Here is a 25,022-nt window from a genome sequence, read left to right on the forward strand (position 1 = left end):
CCCTTCACAGCATCTCTCTGCATTATTGTTAAAGAGCACAGGAATTTTAAAACACTCCTCTGTTGTGCAACTGTTAGCAACTGCTCTTATTAATTGCTTTACCATTATACTGCATATTTAAATTCTCGCTGGTGTCATCCACAGCATGCTGCCTGGAGTGTGTTTTAACCCATTCTGATAGAATATATCAATGGGGCCTTGCTCAAAATCTCCCATCCTGCTAGGCCAGCTCTGGGTTTGCTGAAAATGATTTCCTGCATACATGAAAGGATATGTACATTTTGGCAAGTAGCCAAGTTTTCTGTTGGGAATTAGTCACTAAGGACAGATTATTTTCCAGTGGACATGCTGGCATGCTATCAGTGTTAAGAGAATTTTCTTAAATCTCAGCACCATGGTGTTTCTTTTATCCCCCAGCCCCCCCCAAAAACAAAAGAAAACAAAAATGCCTGAGAGTTTTGTCTCTTCCGTCTTATATGTGTGGGAGACAATGGATTTTAGTTAGTGCTTTAGGCACCACTGTATTTTGGGGGGAATTTTTTTCCTTTGTTTTCTTCTGATAATTTTGCTTCTAGAAATACTACCTCAGATGATGTTTAAAATGTAGACAATATAAATAGATCCACATTTATTTCTATTTCCATGAAACATAAAGGATTTCCTGCACTCACCAGAAGTATGCATTTGATTTATAACCTTCCTTAATGCTCTTCCCACTCACACTCATAAAAGAAATAAAGTAACAAAGGCTAATAGACAATCTATTTTAAAGTTTGTCCTGATAAAACCAAACTGGAACTTTATTCAGTCTTAAATGTCAATTCTAGAATTTGGGATGTTTTTCTAATCAAGAGCAATAAAAGTGGAAAGTGTCCCCGTGGACCGGAGCCATGGCTCAGCACGCTGCTGGCCCGGTGCTGCACACACACTTTGGGGGCAGATGGGGTCTGCACATCACAGAGTCCTCCCCATGCAATAGCTTGCTCTGTGAGACTGCTTGATCCTGGGAGGGACTGAACAGTGCTTATGATATGGGATTTGTTGGGGTTTTTTTGCCTTTTAGAGGATGGGAGCCCAAAATATATCTATGACAAATGACCACATTGAGGAGGAATGTAAATCTTCAATTACAATAAAGAAGAAAGAAATAATATAAATTTCCATGCCTGTGATAAAAAACCCAAAAAACAGAAGAAATAATAAGTTGGGTAAACTGGATGGTGCCTAGAGATCTGATCCATATGACACTTTGTTTCCCTCCCTCTAGCTGTGGAAAACTGCGACTGTCAGAATAGATCAAACCCATTTAGTGGCCTTATTTAACATGGTATCCCTTTATAACACCTTCAGGGCATTTCAACATTGTGCCTGGAAAGCTGTCAGGCAACACAGTCCAATGTGCTGGCTGCAGCTCTTCTCTCCTTTCCCCACACACACCATTTTGCTGTGTGCAGTTCTTCAAGTCTAACCCAAGGCTGAATGAGACTGTGGATTTCACTGGAACCTGAGAGAGGAGGCTGGAGCAGACCTGTCAGAGCTTATATTCTATGGGCTAGTGTTAAACGTGTCATTTGATTATCAAAGTATGGTTTTGATGCAGGACACTGAATTCGTTTCACTTCTGTTGACTAGTAAATATGCAATTAGTTTTTAAACACTGAAAATGTGTAACCGTTCCAGATGCATGTCCTTTGAGTGCATAGGAAAATACAAAGACAGAGCACTGTATTATAGGTTCTTCATCATATAAGAGACACCCTATATGAAACTGATTTTTACTGTGTTTAGGCTCCCTTAGTTGCCATTTACCATTAAGTGGTAAGACAGAAACTTTTTTTGGCAAGTTATATGTGTCTTTTGCATTTTTACTTACAAAACACTGTGAGCTACAGCCGGGAAGGTTGTGATTTCAATCTAAGGTGGTTTCACCCCTTCCTTCCTGGAGATGTGTAGTTGTGTGTGGGCAGATACTTGCTGATGCTTGGCTAGTAATTCAAGTATTAAGACTTGTGATCTTACCACCACTTCCTGATCTGCTTGACAGGTAAGCCTGAAAGAGGAAAGAGAGAGACTCTGGGGAGGAAAATTAGAAGAAAAGAATATAAAGATTTAAAGCATCAGCCTTGAAGCTACAAGGCCGTCAGGACATGGAAGGAATCACAAAAAGCAGACTGTACTTCCCACTTCCTCTTCCATGTGATGAGGGACCTGAACAGTTTAAGAATAGTAAAAACTTATGGCTGTGCCAAGCACGAGTAAGATAATGCACATGTTAATCCTGTGTTATCCTATCTCTCTCTTCCCTAAGACAAAATGAAGTAAGTCTGTATCTAAATGCCTACTCCTGTTTAACTTTAGGGTAAAGTAAAATACCTCACCCTGAAACATCTCTGGGGGGCGTAAGTAAATCATATCCCAGACAAGACATACATGCTTTTCATCTGTTGAGAAGTATTACATCTTAGCTGAGGGTGGGAAGGAGGTGGCTATGGTCAGGTCATGAAGGAGTAATTTAAGTCACCTGAACGTTAAACATATCTTAATGACTGAGGACAGCACCAAATGCTGAGAAGCATGAGGAGAAAGAAGGGTGGAGTAAGATGAACCACCAATGAAGCTTTGAGATCTGGCATGGCAGCATCCAGGAAGGCTCCAAAGGCTAAGAGGATAATTTAACTGGTATCCTCTGAACGGAATTTTTTTTTCTCCATATCCGAGGATTGGTACGCAGTCTGATTTAATCTAATAAAAGAGAGGATAAACTGCAGTCTGCTTTGATCTACAGGTGCTGCTTGTCAAAAACCACTTTTCTCCCCCACTAATGCAGATCAAACTGTCATTGAAAAATCAATTATTTTGATAACCCAGCTTTTTTGTGATGTTTCACTTTCCACTGATAGTCTTTATTAACTTTACTTTATTTGCCTGTTCATTTTAAACAGGACCTTCAGTCTTCCATGATTAATAACCTTATTACAATGATATGTATTTATTTCCTCCTTGCTGGATTTCATAAAGTTGAATTTCCCATCTTTGAACTTCATCAAAGTGAAACATACCAGGTATCTTCATTCCAGCAAATTTTTTGCTGGTTTTTTTTTTTTTTTTTTTACTTTTCTTATTGTTACTCACTTCCTTATACTGTATCTATAGCTGTGTGGTCACTCACCAGCAGATAGGAGCTTCCTCTGTGTGTGCTTTCAGCTGTGCCTGTCATTAGGATGTTGCAAAGCCCAACTCATAAACTTGCAGCTGTGGCTTAGCACTTCTCTAAAATGGCCACGTAGCTTCCAATTGGCCCTGAGTGCCGAAACATCGGCAGTGGACCTTGTAATAAACCCTGTGAGACAGTGAGTCAGTGTAGTGGCTTCCTAGACAGAGGAGTGCTGGTGTGCAGTTGAGTAGCCTATTCATGCCAAGATGGCACTGCTTGAGTTAGAAGACCAGTGGAGCTAAATGTCATGAAGGCAGGTTAAGTGAATAAGGCAGTGCTGAACAATAAGGCACAAGTGAAGGTAAAACCACAGATTGTGAGATCATAGATTTGCAGCTTGGGACAAACCTACAGATATGAATGAGGAGAAAATGGCACTGTGTAGGAGAGGAAATCCTTTTCTAACTTCTCTGAACTTACATGCAAAGCAGAATTGCTGGAGGAGACTGATTCATGGTATTTTCCCTTTCTTCTCTCTACTATCACTCAGAAAAGTGTGGGTAGGACACTAAACCACTGTCAAAGTACCCATGCCATTATGATATTTGCCAGCCATGTGGAGAAAAGCCAGTGGCTGGAGAGCAGCACAGGTCTGTGGTACAAAACATGCTTGTATGAGTGGGTGAATCTGGGGGATATGAAACTCCATGACAATATTTGATCATGCATGGCTCTCACTTCCACAAGAAAGGAGGAAACCTCTGTGTTTGTACAGTGAGACAAAAATCCATCTTTTCATCCTGCTTTTTTTTTTTTTAACTCTTTGTTAAGCTTTATAAGCTGAGAGTCTGTTGTGTCTCCTTTGTCTCGTGCCTTGTTTCTTCTTCCCAAGCACCCCACTGAGGAACTATGCAGGGCATGCACAGTGCTGCCAGAAGCTGTAGTGCTCCTTGGGAGTGGGTGCTGTGTCTCTTGCTTTCTCTGTGCAAATACTGTCTAAGCCCAATCTTGCACCTTGTTTAAATGCCTGTATGCTTGTTAAGGGCCTGGATTTCCAGAGGACCGTGTGTGACAGCTTTGTGTTTCTCTTGGAGTCAGATGTTTTCTCACTATGTTTAAAGGGGACACTCATCCCAAGAAGGATTGTTCCCAAACTGATTCTTTGCTGCAGAGTTTCCACTGGGATAACAACTGCTGATTTCATGCAGGGGTGCTGGCCCAGGCACCATGTCCCATGACCACTGAAATAGCCATTTTCAGCAAACCCTAGTTAACCAGACCCTCTGAAATATCCAAGAAGTTTCCAGCTAAAAGCAAAAACGGAGCTGTATCAACTGAAATGTACCTCTTGCATAGTAATGGCTGCACGTAAGGACAGTCTCAGAAATAAATGAAAGCCATACTGGGAGCTGTCGGTGCTTTACAGCAGCTCCAAGAGCTCTTTCTGTTTTCCTCAGCTAAAATGGTGCCAGGATGCTTTTGTTGCCTGACGGGCTGCTGGCAAGAGCCCCCCTTTTTGGATAGTGCTGATTGTAGTGTTGCTGACTGCTGGTGAGCCTGGCAGCCAGGTCCTGTCCCACCACCCCTGCCAAGAGGACACCCCCCAGCCTGGGGACACCAGCCCTGGGCACCAGGGACAGGCTGAGGCTGGACCAGGACATGGTGCCTGTGGCAGGGCAGGGCTGTGGGGAGCTGGACACTGCTCCTGCTGCAGTGCTGCTGGGGACCAATGACCCCAGGGGATAATGAAATGGGGTCCTGGACAGGGTGAAGTGGAAGTCCTGGGGGTGGCAGTGCCCTCAGGGCCGCTTTGGCTCTCCAGCAGCGCAGGGGCCCCGCTGGCAGCTGCTGCCTGGCCGTGGGCTGGGGACACACACACCTGCCTGCCCCGTGCTGAGGCCTCCCCCAGGGCCTTCTCTGGGTCATAAACCTGGAATTTAATCAAATACCGGACTGTAATGCTTCTGCCAGAAGAGGGTGGCTGCTGGAGTCTGGCTGTGTTCCTGGACAGCTAGAGATGCTTCAGGAACGCTGATGTCCCTTGGGTGCAGCCAGACGAAATCAACATCTGGCCAGGCAGCAAACAGAGCCATTAGTTAAAGGTGAGTGCAAACCCTCAGCACCTCCCTGCCCTTCTGGATGTATCAAAATGTTTGTGCTGGTTTAAACTGAGATCTCCCTGCAAACCCAGACTGAGTTTGCCCCTCAGCAGAGCACATTTATATGGAAAACCAAGGAGAATGTCAAGCACTCAGTATATGACAAATGATCTCACAGAGGACTAAACATCTGTAGACAGGGAAAATGATCCCAATGCCATGGTTAGGTAAGTAGGACCTGAGAATAACCTGCTGCTTAACAACTGCTGAGGAAAGAATGGCAGGATGGGAGAGGCTTCAATCTGTTTCAGAGGCCTGACTTTCACCTCTGTGCTCATGTCAATATTCTTCATTTGTGCAATATTTTTCACCTAAGAAACAATGCTGTTAAGGATGAAATGACACTGCTGATGAACTATTTGGTGTTAGCTTTCGAGTCAGAAAAGTGAAAGGGTGATGCATTTGTCATACTGAAATGATGTCACTTTGGGAAGGGAATAATGTTTTTGTACTACAAGATAATTAACAGCTTCTATCCCTGAGGGTTTGATTAAGCTATCAAGTACCAAGTGACATCTTTGTCATATGACACTTCTTTGGAAACTATAGGTGCCAGAACAGCATTTCAGTGTATACTTTGGCTGACATAGAGCCACTGCTCCTCCCCAGGGCTGAGTTTGTCATGACTCCTAGGCAGTGAGGAATCTTTGGTCTCTTGCAATAGGTTATTTCCTTTTCTGGAGAGAAATAAGAAGACAAAAGCCAGGGATTAATAAATTTTTAGGTAGAATTCCTGCAGCAAGGAATTGTGATCAATATGAAAAAGCTGTAGTGCCAAGACCTTGGGCTATGTTGCTCAGGAGAAATACTTTGCATTTCACAATAGGCACAAAGGGAGATACTATTAATGTTATTTTTCTGTAGAAGTTTTAAATGCAGTTAACTAATGCTAGCACCAGTAAAGTTTCTTGTATTGAAGGCATTACACTGATAAAATGTGAGGAATGCCATCTGAGACCAAAGAGGTTAGGTAAAGAAAAGGGAGCAAAAAGGAAAAGGATATGCAGATGACAGAAATAAAAAATGACACGAATATGAGACAAAGCAATTGCTAGGAAATTAATCTAGGATTTACCCCACCACACTGGAAATCTGTGGGCCCTGGTGGTCTGGTAAATTACACTGTCCTAGCTGCTACCACTTCACTTTTAAATGTAAAAGCTGTCCTGATCCTCAAATGCCTTCAGCCATTATGTTCAAATTCTTGCAAGAAAAAATCATGAGGCTAGCTCTGACAGAGCAGTGAATGCAGCAGGTGAAAAAAGCTAATTAAAACTATATCTTTAAATCTTGTTGCAATTACATCATGGGGCGTGACATTAAATTAATTGTCATATAAAAATAAGGAGCAAATATTTGGTTTAGTATTCTTATTTCTTTCCTCCTTTTAAGAAAGTGTACCATAAAATCTTATAATGTACAGTTATCATTACATACAAAGAGCTTATTTCCAGTTCTATAACTGCATGACTATCAAAGGCACCACAGTCATGATGCTTTATTGCTCCCTGGGTTTCCCAACTGGAAGGCAGTTTGTTGAGTAACTTAAACAATAGACATGAAAAAAGGGAAGGAAGAAACATCCCCATAACTCTACTAAATTTCTTAAATTCCATATCAGGATGAAATAAGCAAAAACCCAAATGAAATTCAACTTGAAATCTTTTGTTGGATTTTGTTTTAAAACTTTCTGTGAAAAGATTAAATAGGTATTTTAACTCAATCCCTAAATTTCTTTTGGATGAACCTCAATTTTTAAGATTCAGACATTTTACTGGCAGTAATGTTTGATTGGTGTTAGAAGACTTCAAGCTTGGATTCCTCAGATTATTTCATTCACCTCTGTCAGCCAAAATGCCAGTGAAACAATTTGTGGGCACGCAGGACTGGAATGGGAAGATTTTGAATTGTTGCCCCATCATTCAGAAACTGAAGCTCAGGTTATATTTCCTTCTTTTTCATATGCAGCAGTAGAAATTGTCTCTAATTTCAGTGATCTTGAATAAAAATTATTTTGCTGTCACAATGTGGAAAACAGAGAAAATGTGAAACAAAAGGTCTTGAGTCCAAATACATAGTTAACTGACCAAGTTACTACAAAACTTTCCCTAAGAATCTCAAATTTATTTAACTGTTTTATTAAAGAATTATCTAACTTGATGTCTCTTATTTTATTTGTTCTAAGGATTTGTGTATTTCTTAGCTTGCAAGGGCATGGGACTGGAATCTTTCATGGCTTCAAGAAAGGAAATATATTTTTTTCTGGGGTAAATTTCCTTCTTGATAGAAAATATTTGTATATTCTCTCCTTAAGTGAACTTACTTGTGTTGAAAAAGGAAACAAATTGACTATTGTGGCTTCAGCTAGAGGTATGAACTCACACTCTTAGACAAGGAAGAAGAGCCATCTTTATTCAGTTGTCCCTGTAATTTATGTCCCTGCCCAGGTCATTTTGTCAATATATTGCATTATTCTCTAGGAACCTGGTTCATAGCCCTTCAAACAGCTCCCTGAAACTGCAATTTATGGTAGGTCCCAGAAGATTTCAGAAAATCTAAGAACAAAGTCCCACCATTTTCTGGAGGTAGACTGAGGGCAATATCTTCCACTAAACAAAGGCTAAAACTTAAGTTTAGTGCTGACAGAAGTTGAATTTCTTGCAAGATAGCTGTGATTGAAGCAAGTTTTTATGCAGTACCTTTAGAGACTCAGTAACACATAGGAGAAAGTGACCATGCCACTTTGGTGACATTGGTGTCATCATTCTAAGAAAAAGCCCCTGGTGCACCTATGGAAGGAAAAATTAAAGCTCACCTGCAGAGCAGCTTTTGACTTTCTCTTATGAATGCCATTAGGTAGGGCTGAACTGTTTTGGAGGTTTGAAAGAGTAACTCAGATGTAAGACATCAAAAAGAATGAGGAGTTGTTTATATACTTATTTGGTGATGTAGTCCTGTTATTGCTGTGGGTGAGTTATCTGACTTTTTATAAGCAAAAGAGAGTGATAATTTGGATTTTTTTTTAGACTGATTTACTTTCCAATGTTAAAGAGCTAAGAGATGGCAGTTTTCACCTCTGGATATCTTAGATTGTGATGATATGCAATGTTTTGTAGGAGTCTTCATGATTGTCTCTAGGCAGCCTGTTGGAGATCAATGAAATATATTGAATTTTCTGAGTTATTGGAATAAGAAAGAATTATTTGTAGTAGTGAGATGTCACTTTTGCACTTTGTAGGCTTACCTTAGTAAAGCAGAAGTGAAATGCACATTGCCAGAATATTTAAGAGCTCTGGACATTTCAGAATCAACCAGGTATTTGTTTTAGACATATGGTAGACCTGAGGTGTGTCTGTGTGTCTGCTTTTGCACTATTGAAAACATTCCCAGACTTCACAGAGACAATCACCTGGTCTATAATATTCTCAGCAGAGGGCAGACAGTGGGATCTGATGTTGCACAGTCTATTGCTATGATCTGTTACTGCTGGCAACTGTGCATGTGGGATTTATAGGTGAATGTCCTACACAGAGCTTTGGGAATTTGATCTTCTCATGCTCTTGTTAATAAACTGTCTTTTGCTGAAAAAAATTATTGCATTATGGATTTTTATTGTTGGTATATTGAAGAGCACTCAGACTTTTGAAAAGGACCCACATATTTTATTAAGTGATAAGAGAGTGTATGGAGAGCTGGGGTGGAAAGTGAGGCTAAAATTATACCACATTTGAATTTTTGTTGGGTTTTTTTTTTTTTTCTCTGAGGCTTCTTTTGCCCTTTGCTGAAACCTTTCCTGCTGGACACTTAAATGGAAGTGTTCTGGCCTAAATGGACCTTGTGTCTAAGTGAATCTGGCAATTCCTATATTAAATCATTATTAGAATATACAAATAAAGGAGCTGACAGTTTGTAGAATTTTATTTAACTTACATCCATTTCTTTCCATAGTTCTTTAACTGTGTGGAAATAAGGATACAGGTATTCGCAGAGTTCATAATTTATTTCATTCTAATTTGTTATTATATTGGAAAGATAAGTTACTGAGTCACTGTTATAATAATTTTTTCCTTAGCTGCTGATAATTTCTTGATCATGTTAGTTTTGGAAATTTTTATTCTTCAAGTTATTCTCGCAATATGAGAATTTTTCTCATGTTCCAAATTTCGGTCTCAGGCTGTCTTGTTTACATAAAGTGTTGTGTTGCTTTGATTTGTTCCTCAGAATGATGGGTGATGTTGAAGTTCTCCATGCAGAGCATCTCACCATTGCCCTGGTGTGTCTGTATTCTTGGACCAGCACATTGGAATATAAGAAATGGTAGAACCATAACTTAAATACTTATGTATTGCTAATTGATACATGAAAAAATATGCTGAAGAAAGAATTTTGGCCCCTTTTTAAAAGATCTGAGATTCTACCCAGCCATGCCACTACCACTAGAATTAAGTAGGATTGTAAAATACCATAACACCAGATTTTTCAGTTGACTGGATGCAGTTCATTTTGGCGCTTCATTTCTAAATAGTTTGGTTGAATCTGTTTTTCCTTCATTAGTTATGTTGCAACAAAGTATACTAAATGTTCATCACAGAGCAACTGGAGGTCTGGACAGAGGGTCAGGAAGAACAGATGTGGCTTTGTAGATGCAGGTTAGAAGTTCATTCAAGTGGGAGGGAAAATAGCTATGTGTCTCAATAGGATGCAGGAAAATAGGAAAAGGGCAGCAAGTCATATGTGTCTCCAGAAGGCTTTGCATCTATGGGATGCAGCTCTCTCAGAAGGGTGGCTTTTTTGCTATTCTCCAAAAGGCACAAAAAGCATTAATCTGAAACATGAAACCAGTCCCAAGGTCCTAAGCCACACTGAAATAGCAGCGTTGTTTCTTTTTCCAGATGAGTAATTACTCTTTGGAGCCAGGGAGGAGGGGCTTGGAATATCACTTGAAATTACTTCTCCCCACACACACCTCCACATTTTTTAAAAGACTTTCCATGCGATGAAGTCAGTGCTTAATTCTTAGGAGCACAGAAATGGTGATTAGTACACAGTGCAGGAGGAGTACCTCTTGAGAACTGCTGGGACACAGTTTAAAAAAAATAGAAGGAAAAGGGAAAGGTTAGTTTAGATTCCAGATTGTTAAATCATAAGGACACATTCAAGGTCCATTCCAGCCATTCTGTATCACCAAAATGGTAGAAAAATGTCCCATTCACTCTGGTCCAGATACACAGGGTGTTGCTCTTCTATTTTTATTGTTAGGATGGTCCATGATAAAAGTAATAGAACTATCCAAGTTTCCTAGTGGAAACATTATATTTCATTATATCTGCAACAAAACTGAGTTGTATTTAGGACACTCAGCTGAGAAACTCCTCTTCATAAGCTTGTGCTTCTGCCTTTCTGTTCTTGACTACCTTCTTTCCACAAGAGTAAGAAAAGCTTTCCTTTTCCTTCAGCTTCTCCCATGTTTATTCTGCTGTTCTTGTTAGCATCACTCTTTCGCCTGACTGCCTATATTCCTGTTTTCATTCCTTCTCAATATTGAACTTGGCTATTTATGGGGTCCGAATCACTGTCTATTACCATGATGTGAAAATGCTAACTCTAAAAATTATTAATGTGCCTAGTAAATGCCATGGTACATTGCTATACTCATTAGAAAACCCTAACTGCTCAGGGTAGAGTTCCTTGCAGGGCTGGAAATTCATTTGGTTTTATTTGAGACAAGATCCATTATGGGAAGGAAGGTTTTGATGCATTGATTGCGTTGACCCAGAGGATAAAACAGTTTTAGACGCTTGTTAATCAGAATTAATTTTAGTTTTTGGATTTCAGTCCATCAACTGCTTTAGAAATTAGGAGCAAGTTTTCAAACCACCTTCCAGTTTTCAAACCAGTTTCCACAGCTTTTGGAAGGACATCTTGACACAGGGGTCTGAGTCCATGAGAAAGAGGACAGAGGAAGTGAGTCAGTGCTTAGAAGTTGTATTTGTTTTACTACAGCAAATGGAGCTGCCTGATTTTTGATCTGACCAAGATATGGGTTGACCTTCATTAAGTGGTAAGGAACAAGTTTTCCAGCAGACCAAAGGAGGGAAGAGATGCTTTCTAGCCATAAACACGTATGAGGGACAGTCAGTCCCCTGTTTTACCACATGGCTGTGATCTTAAAGCTTCAGGAGTATTTTCAGGCCAGCCCCCCGTCCTTAAAGCGTTTTTCCCAGTCTGGCCAACACTGACTCAGTATTGTTTCAGGTCAGCATGAACCAGTCAGCCATACTTTACCAAAGAGCTGAATTCCTGTTGGTGTTCTATCTTTTCAATAATATTATAGCTGTAACTGTTGAGAATGAGTCTCCTTACAATGTTATCAGCTATGCCTCTGTCACTTTGGAGTATCCACCAGAGATTAACAAAAAGGATATGTGGATACCCTGCTTGTGATACCTGCAATGTTTTGTTTGAAGCAGAGCTCAGAGTGGTGTGTAATTTTATCTTCTGTTCAGGCCCTCACCTGCAGGGTCATCTTTTCCTGAATCCAGCATTTTCATGGCTTATTGCACTCCTACATATGGTTCTATATGGGAGTATCAGGGTATTTTCTGCATTAGTGATGGCCTGAGTGGCAGTAAAGACAGTCTCCATTCTGTGTCCTGACGTGAACCCTGACTGTGAGGCCTCCAGAAAGCTGGCACTTGTATGCTGTTGGCATTTCCTGATTACTGTGTTTTTAATCATTTTGCCCAGAAATCAGATGGCAATTGCAGACATCTACAGGGATAATGTTTCCTTCCTGGATAGTGGAAAAACTACTTAGTTTTCAAAGAGCTTGATAGGTGAATCTCACTATTTCCATCTTTGGCAGGCAAACTTCTTCTGCATTGTTACCAATACAGAAAGCCACAAAACTGATTCATATTTTATGGTTCTAATATTTTAGCACTTTTCTTAAGCTTTGCCATGTGGATATAGGATGGGATGAAAGAGGTTATGGTATCTGTTGAAAGATGAAACATTTATTTCCTATGTGGATTTACTTGACATTCTGGCCCTCTTATGTGCATTTATGTGCACATAAGATCCTTCACAGGCTCCAGAGCTTCAGTCTAACACTGAATTTAATTGCCTGTCTTGATGAGCTCTTTTGTGTAGTGGACTTCCTATTCTGGTTTTAACTGTGCAACACTTTTAAAAGAGTGATTTTTGTCTGATTCATTCGTCTTGAGCCACCTCTGAACTATGGTGAATTTCCTATCAGTGTATGTGGGTTGGAATTTATGTGTTGATGACAATTAACATCAAGTCATTGGGCTGCTGGTTAAGGCATTATTTGTACCTGTGAGTGAACTTTCCAGTGACAAGATTCTTTTCTGAAGTAGACCTGTTTGGTGGTGAAACTTTGGCTCAGTAGCATCCTGATCAAACCAGAAAAGTGGTGTGTTGGTTTCACTCCCGTCAGCATCTCCAAAGTGTTCAGTCCTAGGCATAAGATTTGTAGGGCATGTTCCTTGTTCAGCCAGTGTGCTTACTCTATTTGACCACTTTCAGTGAAAATCTTTCAGGCACTAGTTTCTTATTGGTCTCTGGTCCTTCAGAAGATTCTGGTTTTAAATGCAGCCACCCTCTATTGGTTCATTCTGTGATTTGTTCTCAGACACAAAGAGTTGTGTAGACTCAAAAATTATCAGAAATTGTCCTGGACAAGGCTGTCTAGTCCTTACCCACCATGCAAGCTCCCTACATATCTAAGACAACTGTTAGTGTAATAATAAGGAATTAGTTCTTGTACTTCATCTACTACAGTTTAGCTTTAGGACTGGGGGAAGTGTTGCTTTATTTGTCGAGTGGGGTTTTTTGTTTTGTTTTGTTTTGTTTTAAATGAGAACTCTGACTCTATTTCTGGAATGTCTGAAACTCATTTCTCTTTGTCGTCATTCATAATCAATTCCAGAGCTATCAAGTATTTCATAAAATGGTAGCTACAGATTTTTTCCTACATCAACCACTGGGACTAAAAAATAAATTCACATAAGAGGGCCAGAATCTCAAGACACATGTGACACTTTATTAAGCTTGTGTATATCATAGTTTACAGCCTTAGAAAGTTCTTGTTCTTTTCTGTGATATATTTTCAACTACTGTTCCATTCAAGTGTAGCCAAAGACCTGTCGTTCTTGTTCTAAATCCTATGAACAAAGCACACAGCTTTAAGTTTTCATTCTTGGCCTCATTAATAATGATAGTGCAAAATTACAAAAGAAATGTAAACAGCTAAGAATCTCTAGGTGACTGTCAAGTTCCACTTGAGGATACACATTTCAGGAGCCCCATGTTTTCAGCTTATCTGACAACCAACCAGTTCTTTCATGACTCATTTCAAACTGCTGGAAAAGGTAATGAGAAGCATTTCCCAAATGAAGTGAGAAAAATAATATTTTACCTACCAAAAATCTCCAAACACTTGTTACTAAGTACCCACATGTAGAGGAACATGGATGTGCATCTGTCTCTAAAATAAGTGTGCCTGAGAAAGGAACCCAGTGGTATTCTGGGCCAGCAAAGTCTACTTAAGACTCTGTAGGTGCAATTTTTTTACCATTCCAGAAGAAGTTCAAGAGACACTGGTTCTGAAGCCAACAGCCTTTCTTCCTTTTCCTCATTCCATCACTTTTCTTTTGTGTATATAAACACGAAATTCTGTTAAGTACTGCTTCCAGAGACAGCTTTTAGGTTAGTGAAAGAATGCCCAGTACAAACTAATTTGTTTACCTCCAGTGTGAGCTTATAGGTGTGGAGAAAAATATAAATGGAAAATGCCATCCTGACTATTATACTCTATATTTATTGTATTTTGAAATATTTACATATGAGCCTTTAAACATAATTATTGTGAGTAATGGAGCCATAGAGTTGTTCCTTCTTATGGCATTAATTCTCATTGTCACTACTGTACATATTATCTTCTAAAACTGTGGTTTGGATTTGTGGGAGCTGCTTTTTTTGGCTTTGCTATGTAACCACACTTACAACTGTGCCAAACAGCTTGCTTGTTTCAATAGGATGATAATTTGCTGGAGCAAGAGGGAGGAGAGAGGGACTGAAGTGCCACGTCTGCTTGGTTTTGCAAATATGGTACCTCATACCCACAAAGCATTTGCAAACATATAGCCAACAGTGTAGGTGGAAGCTGTGTAGCATACTTTAGGAATTACCTCTTTTCAAAGTCTTAGAAATCTTGTGGGCTCAAAATATTCAGCAGCATACTGATGTTTAATAAGTTGCCATCTGTCAGCTGAAATGTGGTAAAGCCAGTGTGAATGCTTTTAGCCCATGGAAAATGTAATGCAATTTGATGCAGCTTTGCCTATGGGGAAAGATGGCTAAACTAACCATACTACCTTGCATTTGGCCAATCTAAAAGTATGCAGCCAGGTATTTCCAGGGCCTCAGCCGATTTACAATAACTTGACCAATGATTGAGAGTCCTTCTGCACCTCCATTTGCAGCCAGATGATACTCAGAAACTGAGATCAGGAGGGATGACTAAATTTAGCTATTTTTAAATTTAATTGAACTGCTTTGGCACCAGAAAGCCTTTCAGAATATGCTCTGGCCAGGATGCATGGAAAGTACGTGCTCTGACAATGTAATACTGATTATTTTATGGATTTCTGCAGTTCAATATTGTGAGCATCCAGGAGTTAACCCCCTCTCCCTGCCCCTGACAAAATCTTTCAAGTGATTTTGTGGAGAAAGGTTTCAGAGTAAAACTCAGGAAAAAGGATCCATGTGCTTGGGTTTTGCTACCTATCACTGACTATTCTTGAAAAATTGCAGTGGGATTTGTGGGTTACAAGTGTACAACTCATACTGCACATTGTGTTACTGAGTACAGTACTGTCTTGCAGGAAGTAAGGTTTGAATGTCACTCTTGGGCTTTAAATACATTGTAGTGGGAAATGAGCAGGAATTACCATTTCATCATGCATCAACTGACAGTTTTCTTTGAAAATTCAACTTCTACTTGACTGCCATATTCTTAAGACTGGAAGAGACATTATAATCTCCTTTGCTTGTCCTTCCATGTGACACGGCTTGCAAAATCTACATTAACAGTTCCCAACTGAACCAAGCCTAGAACTCAAGCAGGCTCAACACTGCAAGTATTTAAATGTCCATTTTTAAGAAGAGCTGGAAACCTCAAACTGCAGCACATTCTATCTTTAGAGGAAAATGAATTTGCTTTAGATATGAACTTTGTGCCTTGGCCTTGACTCAGTTTTTTTCTAAGTAAAATTAGTATCTGGCAAAAATTCTCCAACCCCCTTGCTTATTGGGTAATATAGTTCACTGGTCATTTAAAGAAGTGTAAAAAGATATACCTGGGAGACTGCATTCCTTTGGAAGGATGCAAAGTACTCAAATGCACAATAGCCCTCGCTTGGGTATGAAGTGCAAACAAAAGCAACTTATTACAACAATTCCTGATCAAAATCAAGATGTGAATAGTCCTCATCTATTCAATCTGCACTGAAGTAATGACCCATTTGGAAAAAAAAAGTTTGGATTTCACTTCTTTTTTTTTTATTTAATGACTAAGTGTAGACACTAAAGAAGGGAATTTACTGTTTTTACGAGCTGATTCCCTTTCCTTCCTCCTTGGCTCATGTGTCTCTCTGGTGACTAATGGGGAGGTTGCTTCTCTGGAACACGAGGGGAAAGTTTCAGTAAATTGCAAAAGCATGTTTGTTACTTGGAAGTCTTTTGGCACATTTTTGAGCAAAGTTCATGGAAACCGTAAAAGTATTCTGAAGAAAGACTTTAGAGGCCACATTATCAAAAAATGCACCTACGCACAGGGACCTGTGAAAAGTTCATTGCAGTGATCAGATCAAGAATCTGAGCTGTTGTGCAGTCAAATGGGTGTGCATAACATATATAACTGCATCTGCAGATGAGGCAGTTTCCCTGTCATGGACATACACAACTCTCAGATTTGCATGATTGTCTCTACGTTTTATAAGGGTGAATTAAGTACCTAATTTTATCTGACAATTAAACTCTTTCCTTACCTCTTTCCTTGACCCTTCTGTTTTCCATGTGCAGTAGATAAAAGTTTCCCCTACAGAACAATCTAATGCTTCTAAAATGTTCTGCCCTCAGAGAAATCACTATATGAAGCAAAATTACTAATAAGGTTACATTGGAGACTGGTTTGTTCTTACAGTAACTCGATCTCAGTAAGACTTCTAAGTCTTCCTACCAGTAACTTGAGTTTTATTTCCTTATGTGAGGAAAGCCATCAGAATCTATGGAATTGTAGGGAAAATAAACAGATGAGGAGAGGAGAGGAGAGGAGAGGAGAGGAGAGGAGAGGAGAGGAGAGGAGAGGAGAGGAGAGGAGAGGAGAGGAGAGGAGAGGAGAGGAGAGGAGAGGAGAGGAGAGGAGAGGAGAGGAGAGGAGAGGAGAGGAGAGGAGAGGAGAGGAGAGGAGAGGAGAGGAGAGGAGAGGAGAGGAGAGGAGAGGAGAGGAGAGGAGAGGAGAGGATCTCTGGCAGGCTTTGAGTTCTAGAAGAATAAACCCACACCAGTCCTTTGGCTGCCTGGATTACACGTGCAGGTGTTCATGTGCTCTCTTTTTTATATGTCTGCTTGCTGGCTTTAGTAGTCATATTCAAAAATTCAATAGATTTTTCTTTTCTTAAAATGCGCATTAAAAAAGGATATTGCAGTCACAAAAGCTGTTAAATAAGTATGCTGACACACTTGGGAGACATACACAGGACAGTAATATTTTTTGTGTTTCACTTCCAATATCCTTCCAACTCAACCTGGAGCAAACAACTCTAATAGGAAAAGGAAGCCTCATTTTCCATAGTCTCTTAGGTCTTGGCTTCCCCAGCAAGGAAGTCATATTAGCATCTTCTCTGATGATGGCTTAGGTGATGCAAATAGGCCTTAGCTGAAAATAGAACTGAAACTGCATCTTCATTTCATACAACCCATAAAAAACATTATATAGGTCATCATTGGCGAGGTTTTAATTGGAGGTCAACATAATTTTCCTGAGCGTCTCACAGTTCTTTGAACTTGCACTTTTTTACCAGTCCTGTATCCATTTTGGTTTGTATATTTGTAACTGACTTTAAAATACCTTGCTGATATGGCTGTTGGCAGCAGCTTGCTCTGCCTTCCTTTGTCCTTTTCTTGTATATTCACAGAACCTGTGACACGCTGGGAGGTTTTCAGTTTCGTTTGTGATTTACCTAAAATTCTTTCCTTTGGTTGTTATAAGTCATGTCAGATGTATCAACATGGAATTTCTCTTCTGCAATACACTCTCTTAAAAGGGGAGCATGTACACACATACACACACACACACAGAGAGAGAGAGAGAGAGGGAGAGGGAGAGAAGCTGCTGAAAATCAATAGATGTAACTTAAATACTGGGAGTGTATAAAAACATACATCACAATTCATCATTCAAAATGTATTAGCAAATGAGAGCCATGGGGAGAGCTGACATAAGCAATCTGCCCAACATACAAAGTGCTAATTTTCTGGAAATGCCCCATATGTGCTGACTATAACTACCTAACCCTAAAAACATTCATAGACAAGATTTTAAACAACTATTCATAAGAGTAACAACTCTGACACTGGGTGTTGTCTGAGAATTAATGACTGCCCACAATTAATGGCCCTCAACTGCGTTTGAGCCATCAACTCCTCCCAGCTAGTCATTAGTCCCTACACACAGTTCTCAAACTCCTGTTGTCCATTCAGTGTTGGACCAGATGGAAATACATTGTCTCCAAACACTGAAAAAACTTGTAGTAATGTAAACTTTCAGCAAAACTACTGCTTGCTTGACAAGATTTGCTCTAGGGAAATATCTATGTTGAGTTTGGTCCTAATTTATATCTTTTATATATCTTTTGATTCCCACAATTAATCACTGCACAGAACCATAGGGAAAGAAGACTTCCATATGCTGTAGTAATGAGAAGCCTCCAAGAAATGTGACTAATAGAGGAAATGTGCAGCTTGAGCTGTGAATTAATAATTTATGTGAATTGCAAAAAAGAGTTTGCATATGGTGCAAGTATGATTACAGATGAAGCTGTTCATGCAAATAAAATGATCTGAGAAATAGTTGCACAGCTCAGGACCCAACTCCCTTTAAAACCAGGTCATAATAGCTCTTATGACTTGGAAAATGCAGGGCTTGGTTACACATAATATAAAATCTGGGCATGTGACTTTGGCTTTAGAGTGTGATTCTGATCTGAAGAGAGATACCTTCAAAAATATGGCTTGCTCATTCTGTGAAATCTTAATCCTGTACTCAGAATCATACCTGCTAACCTTGGAGACATAAATCCTGTGCTGAAATGCAAGAGTAAGTAACGCAGGAAGTGGCACTGGGGCTAGGAGTGAGATGGAAGGAATCACCCACACAGTTCCTTGCTTTGGGACAGATATGAGTTAAAAGCTGGGATTTCCCTATCATGGAAAATATTGTCACTTTGCAAGTTGCTCTCCTTCAGAATGAAAACAGCTTGAAACTTCCTGTGGAATGGAAATTCTGTTGAAATACTCTATAAAAAATGTGTCACAGTACAAACAGAAGGCCTCCCAATCTGTAAAGTAAAGGGTTTTTGCCTTGACTTAGACACAGCTGTCCACTCATAAAATAAAACATGAGAATCAGCTCATAGAATACTGACAGAATTGTACATTACACATCCTTTTAGACAGCATTGCTACAGTACTGCATGAAATGTCAATAACAATATGTTTAAACCCCTAAAAATAAATTACTTTTCATAACAGATTTCATTTTCAAACATTTCTAGATTGTCTGGATTTGGTTCCAGGGCAATTTGAAGTCTTGTCAAAATTTTGGCTTCAGATTAAAAAAAAATTTCTTTTTTAATCCCTTAAAGACTGGTGCTTAGAAAAGATAAAGCCCTGTCAATCCCGTGCAGAGTTGCAGCGCTGGTACCTCACGCAAACCAGCACACCCACATTACCCAACAAAGCGCCGTGTATCTGTTTTGAATTGGCTCCTGTCGGGACGTCCATCATAATGGTGTCTGTAAGTCTGAGAATGTAAAGCTACTTGCTTTGTGGCCAACCTCTAACTACTAATAAGGGTTAGGGAGAAAGTTTCCTTGGAGGCGGTTCATCCCCTAATTGCTTGCACAGATTTTCTAAAGCCCTTCTCAGATGAAGTTGGCATTAAGTGCTGTCAGAGCCAAAGGTTTAGCCCACGAGGACAGCAGCAGTTCCTACAGTCCCACAGCCATGGCTGCTCCAGTGAGAGCTGGGGGCACTGGAGACAGCATTGTTTGCAGAGGGCTTCGGTCAGGGCCAGGTGCCAGCACAGGCAAAGCAGAGCCTGGCCAAGGGTGGCAGATGTCTAGTGACAGCAGAAAAGGCTCTGCAGTTTCCTCAGTCTGTTGGAGGTCTTGCTCCTTGGCTTGTCACTATGGTCTCTGGCAGAGATGAGCAGGAGGGCAGAGATATTGAGCTTAGTTGTTGACTCTTCCAATGTCAGGGCAAGTAACGAGGGCTCTACCCTCAGTCTTTGTCATACCTCTCACTTTTGCCCTCCCCTCCAACATCAAAGAGTCTGACCTCTCATCCAAAGGGAGGCAAAATGCAGTTTTGTCTTCTCTGTTGAGAATCTATGTGTCCATTCTGATGCAGTGACCTACAGCTCCTTCTACTAAAGAACTAGGACTGTGGGGAAGTGAATTTGTGAATAAAGAAAAATAGGGACCTACTATTTGTGAGATGCAAAATTATTACATGGAGTGATTTAACAATAACCATACCTGCCTGGGATCGGGAATATACTGAATATATAAGGAGTGGTGGAGGTCACTTGGTCTGTTCAGCCTGGGGAAGAGCCTGAGGGGAGACATAGGGGTCTACAACTTCCTCACAAGGGGAAGAGGAGGGGCAGGCACTGATCTCTTCTCTGTGTTGACCAGTGACAGGACCCAAGGGAATGGGCTAAAACTGTGTCAGGGGAGGTTTATGTTGCATATCAGGAAAAGGTTCTTCACCCAGAGGGTGGTTGGGCACTGGAACAGGCTCCCTAGGGAAGTGGTCACAGCACCAGCTGGACAGACTCCAAGAAATATTTGGACAGTGCTCTCAGACATATGGTGTAATTCTTAGGACTGTTGTCTGCAGGGCTAAGAGTTGGACTCAATGTACCTTGTTGGGTCCCTTCCAACTCAGAATATTTCATGATTCTATGAATATTTCCAGGTGTCTTTGTACTGGTTTAGAGAGCTCAAGAGTCCTTTGATCTAACTGAAATGGCCAGGCTCCTACCTGAAAGCCCTGGGCCATGCTAACACAGGGTATCTCAGCTTGGACATGGTTGCCTGGCTTGCAGACCACAGCTGCCCTAGAGCTGGCCAGGCTATGAGCAGGATGGGCTCAGGTTTCCCTGGGTTCAGCTACCCTGGGCATGAGTCTGTCAGATCTTTGGGACATCTAAACAAAAGTCCAGTGAATATCAGGTAGCAAGCCTGTTGTAGACATCTTTTTTTCCTAGTCTTTTATCGTGCCTACTGTCTGGATTTTTTGTTCCCCTGCCACTAAACCCCTTAAAGTTGGAGCTGGTGCTCACATAGATCTTAGGTAAGACACAGTCAAACAAATGAAAGTCTTTATTGTCGGGTTTCTGGTGTCTTTTAAATCCACTATTTCATAGCTTTTCACAAACTCTATGAAGGTCTTCAAAAGTTTAATTTCACAAATGATGAAACTGAAGGATGCAGATGTTTGAAGATTGGTCCAAGACAGCACAGCAGGAATGAGTGTGAGAATACAGATGCAACTGCCACAGGATTTGGGTCCTAACCAGAGGATCATAGGGAGCTGCTGTAACCCCTTTAGACTGTGATATTAATTTATTTCTATTTGCATATCAGGAAGGTTACTATCATAATACACACTGGGACTACTGCAATAGTACTGTAGTAATAACAGTTATATTGTCAATTAATAAAAAAGGCAGCATTCTAGAGATATGAATGGCAGCCTTTGTTGTCATTCAGTTTGGGTAACAGTGATTGAGAATTGGCGGTGTCAGACCAAGAAAGTTTTCAAAGCTGAATGCCTGAACTGGCAGTAAGTGTACATAACAAGAAGAAGAAACAAGAAGAAATCCTTTTACAGGGAGAGAATGTAATTATTCCTGTGAGATCTTTTTTAAAAGATCTCACTATGAGCACAGTTAAAGGAAGTAACTGGCAGCAACATTTAGCATAAAGTCATTCACTATTTATTAACAATTCTAACTAATCTAAAGTCAGATCAATCTAAACAAAAAATTATTTGCAATCAGTCTTTGAAGTATTCTGGAGCATCAGGTAGACTCTCCCTTCTGAAGTCTGATTATGAGGCTAGAATTAATCGTGACCTCCGCGAAACAAAGTGTGTTTTCTGTAATGACAGATCAATAAGCATAGAAACTTACAAGATGACATGAGAAGACTGCAAAGTAGTATAAAATATTTCCTTCCTGAACTCTGATATGTAACCTATAAACCAAGGCAAATGCAAAAGAGGTGCAAGAGGGGTGAAATGGTGTCTTTATGGTGATTCTTTGTATAAGCAGGATGCAAGCTCAAGCAGCCTCAGTGAGGCGGGATTAGTGGGCTGGGATTCTGTGAGCCTGGGAGCATGATGCTATTCACTGGGAAGTTAGAAGTAACTAGAAGAACTAGTGCTGGAAGTGGTATCATTCACATTCAATTGGCCTATGTATGTGCAATAAGGAAGATGTGTCAGGAGTATTTCAGCCTAAGAACTGATTCCTGGTGGAGAAAGGAAGCTCTTACCTAGGTATTATAGAAATGGCTGGGTGGAAAAAACTTGGACCTCAAACTGCCCAGCACTGATGCAAGATCAGGTATCCATACACATTCCTGACAGGTAATTTTTAACTTGCCATTATAGAACTCATGTGAAGGAGATTTTACATTTTCTCAGGGATCTTACTGCAGTCTTTCACATCTTCAGCTGAAAGCTGTGTTAACACCTTCAACCCAATTGCATGCAAATGCAGAACTGCTTTGGGGATCCAAAGTAGTAACTGCCCAGACCTGGCTCCACTATCTCAACTCTTGTCTGTACCAGGCTGTATTTTTCCCTGTATTGTAGACATATGGCCCAGGACAGGCAGAGGAAGAGCATGGATCTGACCTGCTAGCCTTTCCCCGGAGGCCAAAGGGAGCAGATATCTGACAGCAGAGCAGATCTCAAACAGCTGCACACTTATGGTGCCTGTGAACCCTGTGCAGTGAGTGCAGAGCTGCAGGGGTTTGTGCAGCCAGTGGGAAGGGCAGGATGGGGAGGTGCCTCTCTGCACATACCTGGCATGGTGCCGTAGGCACACATCTCAACCCTGCACAGCAAAGCAAACCTGGGACCTATCCCTGCTACTGCACAGGATACCAGTGCCTCAGGTGAATGCAAAGTCAATCAACTAAATTAAGTTTTCCAAAATACTTGAAAGTTCAAAAAAGCTTCTTTGTTTACAATGTCCATTCAGCTCTGAAATTATCTCAGTGTGCTAGTTTAAAAACCCAGTGTAAAATTAAACCCAACTTAGGATGGTCTCTTCCCCCCACCCTCTCCTTGTGAGAGGGACACTAAAAGCAGAGATTCTGAGTTGAGATAAGAACCATTTACTTGAAAAAAACTGGGCCCTGCAGCACTTAGGAAGCTGCTTAGTCTGGACAGGAGTCGTGCTGAGCGAAAAGGTGGCTTTGCTGGCTGCAGTGGTAGTCCTGATGCAGGGGCTTCACTTCCCCAGGGCAGCAACAGCACAGTCACCTCTCCATGGCTTCAGCAGCAGTTACAGCTTGCATGTGTTCAAGGCACCAGTCTATCTTTCCCCACCACCAAGGTAAGACTGACTCCACTTCCTGCTTCCAGCAGATCAGCATTTTCTGCTGAAACTGAGCTCCCCTGCCATGACATGGGTGGTCTGGAATTTAACAGTTCTAGAAAACTCCACCTCTCTTTTTCTTCTGTACCCAGGACACTCAGTTTTCCTCTGTGAATGATCCCAGAATGCACAAATCTGGAAGGCAGGAGACTGAGAGAGTGCCATATGTTATGTAAACAAAATTGTGACTCTTCCTTATTCAAGATTGATGTTGGCCAATGCATCTTTCTCAGAAAGCAAGAAATACATACAGTTCTTCCTCAGCCTGACCAATAATGAGGAAATTTGTTGTAAAACTGTTATTGGAGAGAGTCCAGTGAAGGACTATGGTTTTGAGGTAGGGACTGGAGCATATATCCTATGAGGAAAAGCTGAGAGAGCTAGGACTGTTCAGCCTGACGACAAGGCACGTGGGGTTCTCATCAGTGTATATAAATATATGATGGGAGGATGGCAAGAATATGACACTAGGCTCTTCTCAGTGCTGCCTACTGACAGGACAAGAGACAGCTGGCCCAAAGCCTCTGGATGCTGGGAAACACTGTTTCACTGGCACAGTATGCCCTGAGGTTATGGAGTCTAGATACTTCAAATGCTATGTGGACGTGGTCCTGGACAACTGGCCCAGCCTTGAGCAGATGGGTTGGACCAGATGACCTCTGGAGATTCCTTCCAACCTCAAACATTGTGTGACTGTGTGACCTTGACAAATACGTGAAGTCTGTATTCCATACAGAAAGATCTACAGCACTGAGACAAAGCATAACAATGTTTTTTGTTGTTTGATGTGCTGTCTTGTACCTGTTTATTCAGGACTCCATTTGTCGAAGTAACTGATCAAAAAACTGCACTGAGCCTTTACAATGAAAACCTCAAATCCCAGTGTCATGCCAGGGTATAGGCCTTGGTATCACATCTCAGTTTTAATCAAAATTTAAAAGAAAGAAGCTGCTACATAACTAGAAAAGAAGTTTCTCGCATGGCTACTCAGAACTGACTCAACATCCTACGTGTGGGACTGCCACCCTCTGGAAAGGGCCTTCATTTTGAAATAGGGTCGGGCCTGAAGTGACATAGTCCTTTAGGCTTAATTTGAGATAGATCACCCTGAGGATCTTTTTTGTTTTCATTCTGTCATTTTACTGTCTCTGAAGCATTTTATCAGAATCATGTGGTAGCTGTGATTGTGATAGTTCCATATCAACTTCCTCTATCTTTAAGTAACTAATTAGAAAGGGACCTTTAGTAAAGTTACTGCCTTTAGCTGCATGGCTCTCTCTGTTATTTCTTTATCATTGAAAAATCTCTTGCCCTGCCTAAATGAAATATTTTCTTAAATGAAAACTTATTGTACCAGAATACTGTGTTACTCCTGACTGTGACCTATTTATACTCATGATACATAAGCCCACATATATCTTTTTATTGTAAATAACGATTTTCCCTGTTTTCTGTTATTTAATTTTCTGTGGAATTAACAATAAATATTTTCTGTCACTGTGCATCACTACAGAGAATATTTCAGCTAGACAATAACTACATGGAGTCTTGCCTTTGGGAAGTCCTTCTTACCTAGAACTGAGAGGATCGTGGAAATTAAGGACATGATTTATGCCACTGATGGCTCCTAGTCTTCTGTGTGAGAGCATGCTTGTTTTAAAGGACTCGTGTAGAAAGTTTACTGCACTCAAAAACAACAAAGATGGGCCAGAGTGTATTTTTCCAATGC

At 40.6% G+C, this 25,022-nt stretch overlaps 1 protein-coding gene across 2 annotated transcripts in view; it reads left to right on the plus strand.

Annotated features, from left to right (window-relative positions):
• The window catches only part of RBPJ (recombination signal binding protein for immunoglobulin kappa J region), a 143,842-nt gene that overhangs the window by 18,220 nt on the left and 100,600 nt on the right, over window positions 1-25,022 (plus strand). The gene's annotated exons all lie outside the window — the stretch shown is intronic.

The sequence above is a fragment of the Sturnus vulgaris genome, chromosome 4 (genome assembly GCF_052056855.1).
Source record: "Sturnus vulgaris isolate bStuVul1 chromosome 4, bStuVul1.hap1, whole genome shotgun sequence".
NCBI lineage: Eukaryota > Metazoa > Chordata > Aves > Passeriformes > Sturnidae > Sturnus > Sturnus vulgaris.